Raw genomic sequence first — 9,736 nt, 5'->3', positions numbered from 1 at the left:
AAAATGGAAGGGAATTACATGCAAATGCTTCAGATAGAAAATGTAGGATACCTTTCCACCGATGATTTTTAGTTGTCAGGACAAGTGAGACCCAAACAGCAGTGAGAACGGTACCAGCATGCTTGTTGCCTTTTTTGTTTGCACAGTAGCTGTCAATTCCAGCCTTGCAGGTAGTGGAACCCAGCGGGAAGAAGGGGCGGGACCCAACGATGCAGCCTGAACTGAGAGCAAATTTAAATTACTGAGCCTTTTTCCCCCCCTTTTTTATTTTTCTACTCTGCGACAAACTGAAAAGATTCCAGCACGCTAATTTAACCACCCTGCTTCTTCTTCTTTGCCTTTTTTTTTTTTTTTTTTTTTTTGTCTCCCTGCTTCCAGGATAATTAAAAGAGAAACCTGTAAAGGCAACATTCCTGTGAGCGAGTTGATGCTGCAACGTGCTGGTAAGAAAACGAATTTAATTTTTTTATCTTTTCTCTTTTTTTTTTTGCCCCCCCCCCTTTTTGGCTTTTCTTTTTTTTTTTTTTTTTTTTTAAGAGCTGAAGGCTTTGTCTGTCTAATGCAGTCATAAGCGTGGCTTCCCTGCCGTGAGGGGTTAGCATGTAATGAAAAGGTGTAATTGCCTGATATGTGACCTTCGCGTCATACTTATAATGGGTAATAACAGCATTCCTATGTGCTCTGATGATGCTTCTCCCTGCAAATTGACTGGTCACCCAGTTGCAACAGGGTTAAGATTGTCGCACTATGGCAATGAGTTGTTGATCGTTCAGGGTTGGTGTTTCAGTGTCCTGTCAGGGAGCATTCTGGAGTTCTCCAACTTACTCGCTTGCAGGGATGTTAGGGTTTTAATAGGTCCGTTACAGACCATAACTGTTCTGTTGTTTACTCACCAAACAGGAAGTATGATGATGAAACTTTTTTTTTTTTTTTTTAGGTAGCACTGTAATTATCCTAGACTTCCCTAGTTCAGATAATGAAACAGAGTAAAGTGAGTGCTGAGTAAAGTTATTTTAATCCCTTTGATCTATAACTAGTCTGGAGTTCATTAGACAGTCAACTGTGGAGAGCCTAGATGATTTGGGGACCTTGGACTAGAGATGCCAACTTTATTCTTTAAAAGCACAAATTTTAATTCAACCCAATTAAATTCAACAAGTATTTGTTGATCCTGTGCCTGGGACTGGTGCTGCAATTGTTCTTGCCTGTTATTCTGTTACGGGGAGAAACTGGAGCTAAGTGGAATAAATTCTCAGCAACCGTCTCTTCTTACTACCATTAGAACTGATCAGGTCATTTAAGACACATTTCAAAACACAAAACTGTTGATTATGAGATAAAGTTCCTAAGGTTAAATCTACAACTGATGTACTTCTTTTCCTTCCATGCGTGTAATTTTATGTCAATTGGCGACTATGGTCAGTCCATTTTTTACTGCATTTTAATATTATAAAGAAGAAAGAAAACAAAGAAATCTTTCTTGCACACCACACGTCTCATTTGAAAATATATCCATGTGGCAAACTTCATTTGAGCTTATACAGATTCTAGCCTCAGAGGCTGGAATATACATGGAAAGGTTTAGGCTTGTCAGTGAGTCTGGTTGGATTTGGGTTGAGAAACTTAGGAACAAAGATTTTGTTTTCTCTTTTCTTGCCTTAAAAAATACATATAAAGTATCAAGGGATATGCTCTGCTTATCCTCCATTGTCATTTGTTAGCTGTGTTTTTTTTTCTTTTTTTTTTTTTAATAGGTAAGTAAAAAAATAATAGGGTGATTGTCAGGAAGAGAATGTAGTTAGCAAATGTCCATTAAGACCTTTTTCTAAAGAAAAACTCTCCTATGAAAGTTTGAAGATTGCATGCCATTTGCATCTGATAGAGAATGTGGCATTCCATACGCTGCTAACATTTGGTCCCCAGTCTCAGTAGCTATTCTATCTAATTGTGTCATTTCTACATTTAACAGCTCTGAACCATGCCGCCCCTTGGGTCCTCACCAATGCCCCCCAAATCACTTGAAATGTCTAGAAAGACCTGGGAACATTAGAAAATGTCAATTGTTAGAATAATTTCTGCCTCTTGCATCAAGAGAAAATACTATGGATTTAATAGTTCATTTTTAAAATCTGTTTTTATCCGCCAGTAACTGTCTATTAGGAACATTTCAGTTATAATTGGAATAAATTGTTGCCCAGTAACAAGCAACTAAACTGAAAGTACTTTCCATAGAATCAGTGACTAGAAATAGCTACAAAGAGCTAAATACAAGTCAAACCACAGTAAGGGCATTTCTTAATTTTTTTTTTTTTAAAGATTCACTTCTTTGTAATTTTACCCTTCTACCTAAATTATTAAATTTGTTACCCACGGTGTCTAGTCTATGAAAATGTCTAATTGACCAAAGTCCCATATATAAAGGAAAAAGGCCAGTAGACTTCTGAAAAACATTTCTTTCTGATTCAAAATAATAATGAGAGAGAAGATAAGCACAACCTCTCAGACTATGAGTGTTAACAAGATTCTGGGTAGCAATACCATTATATGTGAAGAACTGCTATCATCTCTTGCAGAACGTAATGTAAAATTATGGGTTTCACTGTAGGACTCTGTCATTTGAACTAGTAATCAGTCCAAATTCTATAGATGGCTGCAGTTAAAATGATGCTTCCCCCCATTAATAAAATATTGAATAACACTGAAATTACTTTAGATTTTACCCTATCCATTTTTTCAATAGAAAAAGAACCAGTAATAACCCCACATCCCAATACCTAAGCATGCATAATATCAGAATGGCTTTTCTTCTTCCCTTGCTGAAGTGCTATGACATTACAATTTCAAGAGCAAAATTCTTTAACAGTAGTTCTACACTTGCCATTCAGCTCTTGTGGCGTTTGGAATAGTTTTCACCTTATAATTGCATAGATAGTGAAGTAGAAAATACCTCATCGAGAGAATGAGAATTGTTATTTTACACATAGACATACAAACAGACAAAATTATATATGATGCTAGAATGGAAGCACAAAGGCAATGTAAAAATATACATAATGCTTTTTGAAATTGTGTCATTTGCTCAATTCATTGTAACTGTTTACTAAGTATCGGCTATGTTGAGATCTGTGGGAAATTGAAAAGTGAAAAAGCCATATCTTGGTCACCTAGGAACTTAAAATGTAGTTGAAATTGTAACCGATACACTAAAAAGTGTAATTTGATTAATCAGCCTGTGGCAAACTTAGCATAGTGTGAAGCTCTCAGAATCAAAAAAAAAAAAAAAAATATGGTGTCTTGTTTCTGACCTCTTGGAACTGGCATATTCTTCAGTCCTCATGTTTGCTTCAGTAATATTTCTATAGCCATGTGTGTGTTTTCTCTTCCTTCTGGTTTAAAAAAAGTCATTGTTATTACTGATACAGTTGTCATATTGTATTTTTTCACTATAATAATAAGCAAGAAATACCAAGCTGGATAACAGGAAATATCAATCCTAGTCCTTAATTACCAATGACTTTGTTAATTAATCTTCTTGGGCCTCTGTCTCCTCATCTTTGCAAAGAGGAAATGGCCCCATCAAATAGCCAAATTGTTGTTGTTGTTGTTGTTGTTGTTCTTATTCTGCCTAACTGAAGATGAGTAACTTCCAAAGAAGAGGAAGGGGAGGGGATCCCTGGGTGGCGCAGTGGTTTAGCGCCTGCCTTTGGCCCAGGGCGCGATCCTGGAGACCCGGGATCAAATCCCACCTCGGGCTCCCGGTGCATGGAGCCTGCTTCTCCCTCTGAAAAAGAGGAAGGGGAATGTCAGTTTGGGCAGGCACTGGGGTCAAGCGGTTTAAACGAAATACAAGAGGCTAATTAGTTAATAAACTCTATGTCATAGCCTGTGCATTTGCGCCGAAGCAATGTGTGGGTTGGCCAATCCCTTGATTCCATACCCTCTTCTCACTTCACTGATGTAGTAATACCCTCAGGACTCAAGAGAATCATTGCACCAGAACAGTAAGTGTATATAAAGAATGCTGTTCTACTATATGCTGTTCTACTATCTGTTGAGATGTTTCCACATGTGACCCAAGAGAATAAAGAGAACATCTCTCTCCTCGAGACTAAAATGTATGGCAATGCATTCTTAAACACGTAAAAACATTCTTGTGTATACCTATCCCTAACACTTTAGAGTAATGAAATGATTCAAAAATGTCACTTTATAACCTATATGTTAGTAATATAAAATATAAGTGTAAAATTAGAATATTCTCTACTGCCTATTACTCATACTGTCAAACTGTCAAAATAATATACTTATATTTCCTCAGTAAATACATAAATGCTGATTTATACTATATCTTATAACCCTTATGCTTTCTTCCTGCCTCCCTGGTTTTCTGCTGTTTTTATAAGAATGAAGATAGAGACATACATGCAATAGAAATAGAGAAACTAGCTTATTTTTTGCTCTTTTATTCTGATCCAAATGTTAATCATTTAGAAACTCAAGTGGATGGACAGAGGTAGAGATAAGGTTAGCCGTTCTTAGATTATCTTTGTAGGAGGAGTAGCAAGAGAAGACTTGTGATTTCTTCATTAATCCATTTATTCATTCATTCAAAATTTGTTTTTGTGTCTATTTTATAAAAGGCCTAGACTACCTGACAAAAGAAATGGATATGGTTCCTCTCCTCTAAATGCCTAAACTGTTGTAAATGGCAAGATCTTGTTCTTTTTTGTGGCTGAGTAATACCCCATTATATATGTACACCACAGCATTTTTATCTATTTTTAGATAAAGGGACACCTGGACTGCTTCCATTTCTTGGCTATTGTAAATAATGCTGCAATAAAAATAGGGGTGCATGTATTTTTGAAATTAATGTGTTCATTGTCTTTGAGTTAATGCCCAATAGCGGAATTACCAGATCTCATGGTGGTTCTCTTTTTTAATTTTTTGAGGAAACTCCATACTGCTTTCCACAGTGGCTGCACCAATCTACATTCCCACCAACAGTGCAGAAGGTTCCTTTTTCTTCATATCCTTACCCACACTTGTTATTTTTTTTTTTATACTAGCCATTCTGACCGGGGTAAGGTGATATCTCCTTGTGGTTTTGATTTGCACTTCCCTGATGATTACTGATATTGAGCATCTTTTCATGTGTCTATTGGCCATCTCTATGTCTTCTTTGGAAAAATGTATGGATAGACCTTGAGGGTATTATACTAAGTGAAATTAAGTTAGACAGAGAACAACAAATACCATATGATTTCACTTACATGTGGAATTGAAAAAAACAAAACAAAGCAGAAAGAGACCCATTAACACATAGAATAAACTGGTGGTTTCTGGATGGGATGGGGTGGGGGATGGGCAAAATGGGTGAAGGGGAGTGGGGACATAATCTTCCACTTATGGAATATATACATTACAGGGATGAAAGGTACACCACAAGGAATATAGCCAATGGTATTGTACTAGCACTGTATGGTAAGAGATGATGGCTACTACACTCACAGAGAGCATAGCATAACGCATAGAGTTGTCCAATCACTATGCTTCGCACCTAAAACTAATGTAACATTGTATGTCACCTATACTTCAATAAAAGAAACTGTAAAAAAGGCTAAAAATGTAAGACATTTTTAAATAAAGGAACACAAAGTGTATCATTACAAGTTGTGTTAAATGCTGTGAAGGAAAAGTTCAAGTGCTCTGATAGAAACTATGGGGGAGACTAGTTGAGATTGATGGGCTCAGAGAAAGCTGTTCTAAGCCAAAGATACAGATGGAAACTCTTTATAAAGTTAAAAAACAACAACAACACATAATTCTATTTTCTCACATCTTTGGGTAATTGAGTTAAGGAAGTTCTTTGCTTACCTGGATTTTTGTGATAACTTCCTAACTGGCCCCGTGCTTCTACTGCAGTCTCTTCTTCATGCATAGCCCAAGAGTTCCATTAGAAATGTAAGGCAAAAAAAAAGGAAGGCAGAGGGTGTTACTCCTCTGCTCATAACACTGCTATAAAGATGCCTTCAAAACTGGTAACAGTAGTTTCTGAGAATGGAAACTGGAAGCCTGGGGCACAGGGATGAGAGGAAGGCTTGCATTTACTGTATACTCTTTTGTACCTTTTGAATTTTTCTGTCATATTCATGCATTGCAAATTTGACTAAATAGGTGGAGTGTACAATTTTTCATTTAAATCTGGACACAGGGGGATCCCTGGGTGGCGCAGCGGTTTGGCGCCTGCCTTTGGCCCGGGGCGCGATCCTGGAGACCCAGGATCGAATCCCACGTCGGGCTCCCGGTGCATGGAGCCTGCTTCTCCCTCTGCCTGTGTCTCTGCCTCTCTCTCTCTCTCTGTGAGACTATCATAAATAAATAAAAATTAAAAAAAATAAATAAAAATAAATAAATCTGGACACAGGATCCCTGGGTGGCTCAGCGGTTTAGCGCCTGCCTTCAGCCCACGGTGTGATCCTGGAGTCCCGGGATTGAGTCCCACGTTGGGCTCCCTGTATGGAGCCTGCTTCTTCCTCTGCCTGTGTCTCTGCCTCTCCCTCTCTCCCTCTCTGTGTCTCTCATGAATAAATAAATAAAATATTTAAAATAAAATAAATAAAATAAACCTGGACACTTTTGAGAATGACAGGTGATAATATTAATAGTCACCATGAGGCAATGACATAAAAGGGAGCTGTCCAGGTCAACAAGGATTACCAAACCTTGACTCTCGCTCCTTACTCCTGTTACCCTAATATTCTAGGCACATTCGTATACTTATATACACATAGAGCACACCAGCAGGTCTGCTCCCATCTCAGGATCTTTGCACCTGATCTTCTCTAAGCTTGGATCATTCTTCTTCTTGAGCTCCAAATCCATTGCTTGCTCACTTCCTTCATGTTTTCCCCAAGTATCGCCTTCTCTGACCACTCTTTTTATAAGTACAATCCACTCTAACCCTCTTTTTTTTGATTCTGAGAGCTTCACACTATGCTAAGTTTGCCACAGGCTGATTAATCAAATTACACTTTTTAGTGTATCAGTTACAACTTCAACTACATTGTAAGTTCCTAGATGACCAAGATATGGCTTTTTCACTTTTCAATTTCCCACAGATCTCAACATAGCCAATACTTAGTAAACAGTTACAATGAATTGAGCAAATGACACAATTTCAAAAAGCATTATGTATGTTTATTGTTTATTGTTGAACTCTCTCCATTAAAATAGATGTTTCACAAGTGCATTTTGGTCTGTTTTGTTCACTGCTGAATCCCAAGCATCCAGATACACCTAGCACATAGCAGGTGCTCATTAAGTACTTGTTAATGAATATTGGGTGTCACTGTCATCCAAATCAGTAGACTGAGGTCTATGTTCTGGGGTAGGGTCCAGAAGCTTTGTCTGAGTACAGAAGTAGAAGAGACTGGCTCAAAAATGTGGGGAATGGAATCAGGGAGGCTCAGAAATATAGATATGGAAACAGAGAGAGAGAGAGCCAAAAACTACAATAGAATATCCAAATATCCAAATAGGCATCATTTAAAGGACTCAGACAAAGACACCAAAAGAAGTGGACACGTAAGGCATAATTGGAGATGATGAGACACAACCAGTAGGTTAGACAGCAAGTAGGGGTAGTAGAGAGTTTTCTGGTGTTCTGATTATGTGCAGAATCTATTGGAATGTGGGCTGGATCATCTAAAATAAGGTAGTTCTTTCTTACACAGTAACTGCTGGGATCTCTAGAAGAATTTAGGGAACTGTAGTTAACCTGAGTAATAATGAGCTGATCTAATGATTGATGATCGTCCAAAGGAAAGCAAAGTTCAAGGGAATCGGGAAACATTTTACTACAGTTGTTTTTACATCCACATCATAGAGTCTGAAATTTTCTGTGTGCTCTTTAAAGTAGCACTCGAGAAGTACAAATAGCATCCCTCAGAATCTACTGGTTACAGGGTGATGTCAGCAGGCCACAGAGAAATGGACAGAACAAGCTCTTCTGTTCATGTTGAAATCCACCATGCTTGCATATTAAAACAGCCCTTTATTCTAGGGATGATATTATAGGGAGATAATGCTCTCTGAATATTCACCTTCTTAAAGGTTGTTATGATAAAGATGTAACGGCATGCTCTCCTGGGAAGAAGGACATGCTCTGAAGATGTACTATTTTCTGAGTATTTCTATTATACTAGGCTTATTTATTATACAGCTGACCCCTATTTAATTGAGGGTTTGGGGATAAATTCCAAAAATTCCACCCTTATTTTGACAGATACTTGATAGTATTTTAATCAACTAAATTGATATGTAATTTACATAAAATAAGTTGAACCCGTGTTAAGTGTACAATTTGAAGAGTTTTCACCAACGTGTACACCTGTGAAACCAGCACAGCAATCAAGATAGTGCAGAACATTTCCATTCATACAAAAATGTCCTTAAGTCCATTTGTAGTCAATCCTATTCTCCACACCTAGCCTTTAGGTAGGCTACCACTGATCTGCTTTCTATCACTACACATTAATTTACATTTTATAAAATTTTATGTAAATGGCACCATACAGTGTGTACTCTTTTGTGTCTGGCTCATTTCATTCAGCATAATGCCTTTGAGATTTATACATATTATTATGTGCATGACTAGGGTTTTTTTTTATTGCTGAAGGGCATTCCATTGTATGACTATACCACATTTTGTTTATCCATTCACCTGTTGATGGACATTTGGGTAATTTCCATTTGCAGCTGTTATGAACACAGCTGTATGAACATTCACGTACAGGTCTTTATATGGCCATAGGAGTTCTTTTCTCTCAGGTAAATAGCTAAAGATGAAAATGCTTGGTCTTATGATAGGTGTATGTTTAACTTTATAAGGAAAACCAAGCAGTTTCCCAAAGTATTGTAAATTTTTTTTTTTACTTTCACCTGTAATATACGAGAGCTCTAGTTGCTAGACATCTTTGCCAATGGTTGATAGTGCCGACTCTTCAATTTTAGTCCTTCTACCAGGTATATGGTGGTACCTTACTGTGGGTTTAATCAGCATCCCCTAAGAAGTAAGGATGTTGAACATCTTTTTATATGCTCATTGGTCTATTGTGTAGTGTCTGTTCAAATCTCTTGTCCATCTCTCTTCTCTTAAAATTTAGTTGTAGAAGTTCTTTTCAGATTTTGGAGAGACTTTGTTTTCAAATATCTATATGGAAAATATTTCCTCCCAGCATATGATTTTTTTTCTATTTTTTAAAAATTGTATCTTTCAAGGAATAACTTTTTTTAAATTTGGATTAATCGAAAACATACCATATAACTGATATATGAATTTTTTCCTCCATAGTTCATACTTTTTGAGTTCTAAGACATCTTCATCTATAGAAGGCAACAGATTTTTTTTTGTTTTTCCCTATAAGTTTTATAATGTTAATTTTCACGTGTAGATCTATGATCCATTTTAATTTTTATCTTTGATACGATGTAAAATCAAGGTTCAGGTTTTTATATGGATATCCAAATACTCCAGTATCATTATTGAAAAACTCTCCCATTTAATTATCTTGAATCATCTGCCAAAATTCAATCAACCATATACATGTTGTCTTCTAGAGTCCCTGTTGAGGGATATAATCTATGTTTTCACTAATCCTACTACTGTAGAAATTGCTCTAGCTTTGTAGTAAATCTTGAAAACAGGTAGTATAGGTTCTCCAACTTTGTTTTT

At 36.9% G+C, this 9,736-nt stretch overlaps 1 protein-coding gene across 1 annotated transcript in view; it reads left to right on the top strand.

The window, feature by feature from the left end:
• Positions 1 to 362: 362 nt before the first annotated feature.
• Positions 363 to 9,736, top strand: part of CELF2 (CUGBP Elav-like family member 2) — an 814,024-nt gene continuing 804,650 nt past the window's right edge. Inside the window, exon 1 of the mRNA XM_038530152.1 lies at positions 363 to 443. The gene's annotated coding sequence lies outside the window, so the exon portion shown is untranslated. The remainder of the gene's footprint in view (positions 444 to 9,736) is intronic.

This window comes from Canis lupus, chromosome 2 (genome assembly GCF_011100685.1).
Source record: "Canis lupus familiaris isolate Mischka breed German Shepherd chromosome 2, alternate assembly UU_Cfam_GSD_1.0, whole genome shotgun sequence".
Taxonomy (NCBI): domain Eukaryota; kingdom Metazoa; phylum Chordata; class Mammalia; order Carnivora; family Canidae; genus Canis; species Canis lupus.
This window is presented reverse-complemented; position numbering and strand designations above follow the sequence as displayed.